The sequence below is a fragment of the Trachypithecus francoisi genome, unplaced genomic scaffold, assembly GCF_009764315.1.
Source record: "Trachypithecus francoisi isolate TF-2019V2 unplaced genomic scaffold, Tfra_2.0 Lachesis_group2, whole genome shotgun sequence".
Taxonomy (NCBI): domain Eukaryota; kingdom Metazoa; phylum Chordata; class Mammalia; order Primates; family Cercopithecidae; genus Trachypithecus; species Trachypithecus francoisi.
Genome location: NW_022681465.1, coordinates 142,776,701 through 142,779,295, shown reverse-complemented (window position 1 = coordinate 142,779,295; position 2,595 = coordinate 142,776,701). Strand labels below are relative to the sequence as shown.

Genomic DNA, 2,595 nt, shown 5'->3' with positions numbered 1-2,595 from the left:
TCGGGCAAGGACAACCCTAAACTATTATCAGATAGAGCAGGCAGAAAGCTGTCAGATCAAGTGACAAGACAAAGAGAAAAAACACATACATGTTTGAATGTCAGGCATCCAAGTGACAAATATATCTGAGTTTGTGCAATTATATATTTTTTCTTAGAGCAGAGAATGAAAAATAGAGTATTAGGGCTGATGGCGACTTTAGAGGTCATCTAATCTCAGTGTCACTTAACAACTGTTTCTTTCATCAAATACTTTTGCAGACCCTACTATGTGCCAGATAGGTGCTGGGTGGTAGAGGTAGGATAGTGAAGATAGAGCTGCTCCTTCTAAGAATCCCTAGGCTTTGGCAGAGAAAACTGGAAAACTACAGCCCAGAAAATGTAAATAGCTTGTAAAGATCAAGGAAATATTTATTTCCTTCCTATGTTTCTCTATATTTTCTAATTTTTCCACAATAGACGTGTATCATATTTAACTATATATGTATATTAACTTGGATAGAATCCCACAGCTAACAAGGAAATGAATTTTCTTTGATAAATAGATTACTCCTGAGTACCTACTATATCTATATAAATCGCATTCTCAGAGGCATGGTTCCTGCATCAGAATCTGCTACTGAGCTTTCTTGAAAATGCAGATCTCATGCTCACTCCTCACCTACAGGAGTTCCCTGCATTTGAAACATGTTCCCCAAAGGGATTGTGACACCCACTAAAGTTGGAGAACTAGCACCTATTAGGCTAATGGCAAAGAAAGCAGCAACGATTTAAAACTGGCCCCAGAAATTTAAATTAATGAATGAAGTTAATGAAAACAAACACATTTATCTTTTATTAGAATAAAGCCAACTCCTACCTTTTTTCTCTCTAGTGCCACAGCTAATTGCATTCATTATGTGTTTTTAACAGGTGCTATAAATCAGTGTGCCCATGAGAGAGGAGAGCACTGAGAGCCTGGGGAGAGTGGTGAGGGGGAGGGCGCATTCTCCATCTCACAAAATGAAATGCAATACAAGCGGCATATTTCCGTGAAGCAAGCAGCCCAGAGCTCTTGTGGCTGAGCACTTCTCCCCTCCCACTTGCTTTCCAGGCCCCTCTCCCAGCCGTCCTGCTTGCTGTGGGTTGCATAACAGTCTTTTCCGGGCCCTACAAATCACAGCCCTGTCCTAATTCTTGAGCAGGCGCCCTTTACACTGCCCAGCCCCACAGCCCTCAGCATTTTGTAACCTCTCTTTTTTCCAGGTTATCATCATCTGTCAGATCTGAAGTTAAACAACAAAAAACATGTCAGTTGAATGGCTGGGAGAGACACTTGGCTGTTTATGAGAAATATTCCATTACAATCTGACGCAAAATGTTAGGATGCATCTGCCAGCACCCAGGCTCCATAGATCTCCTCCAGGCTCAGAGAGGGTCCCTTCGGCAAGCAAGCTGATTAGTGTGTGGTTCCAACAATGTTTATCCTCTTTGGCTCTGTGGCAAACGCCCTTGGAAAAACCTGGATCCATTGATGCCTGGTCGACTGGCACATTCAGATTCATTCAATTAGAATACCCAGTTTGAGACGTAATGGGTTTTGGCGAGCTCCATAGACTGATTGGTTTTTATACACATGCACAGAAAGATTTGATTTCCTCTGCGGAATTTATGGCAGGGGAGAAGAGGTAATTACATTAATTTCTGGTCTGGTTTCTGGGGCTTTCCTTTCTGTTCTCTCTTCTCCTGCCACCTTTTTTTTTTTTTTAATAGACTTTTTTGGGGCCTTGCTTGTATGGATGAAAATGAATTTAATAACTGCCAACAGTTGGTTTGAGTTTGAGGCTGGGTTCCACTATGACTTCTTGTTCTTTGAGCCATGCTCTGGGTGAGTTTTAGGAAGCTAATGAGGACAATCTCGTATCCTGTGGTGTGTGTGGGTGAGGTGTTGGGAGTGTCCATGTGGCTAGAGAGCAATGTTCACACTGGGAAGAGGTGCTCAAACCCAGGCTTTCTGGAAGGGAACTTGCTCTAATAGTTGATAATGAAGTGAAAACCAAAGTGTGCTCCCGTTTCTTCAGTCACCATTCATGACTCGCCACTTTTTTTCTTACTTTCTGTTTTTACTGTCATTCACTTCTCTTTACACTTCTCCCTTCCAGGGCAAAATTCAGCTGCAGCACAGAAGTCATAAGGCAGAAAGAGGCTGAAATCCAGAAAGGTGCCGGTAAGACTGACCATGGTAATGAAGAGGATCAGGACAGTTTACCAAGTTTGCAGTGTACTAACTCCACTCCCGTCTCCTTTCCAATGACGAGGCTCTTCTATCCATTCTTGACTTTTTAACGAAGGACTTCCCTCATTAAACTGAACAGACAAAGGAGTCTCCTGCGGGATTTAGAAATTCAATGGAAAAAGCAAAAATACTCTCAGAGCACTTAACTTCTCTCCCAAAGGACCAGAGAGCCTGCCAATTCCCCAGCAATGCCAGAGCTAAGCATTTTCCCAGTGTCAACATTAAATCCTTTTTTTGTTTTTCTCTTTTAAAGTGTGTTTACAATTGACCATTATGGGAAAGATGATGGATGTGGCCTGGCCCCATTTAAAATAATAAGGC

The 2,595-nt window shown here is 42.2% G+C and overlaps 1 long non-coding RNA gene across 1 annotated transcript; it reads left to right on the top strand.

Annotated features, from left to right (window-relative positions):
- The first annotated feature begins 1,347 nt into the window (after positions 1 to 1,347).
- Positions 1,348 to 2,395, top strand: LOC117064579. The gene is made up of 2 exons (XR_004429542.1): positions 1,348 to 1,666; positions 2,141 to 2,395. It is a non-coding gene; the product is annotated as an uncharacterized LOC117064579 (long non-coding RNA).
- The last annotated feature ends 200 nt before the right edge of the window (positions 2,396 to 2,595 follow it).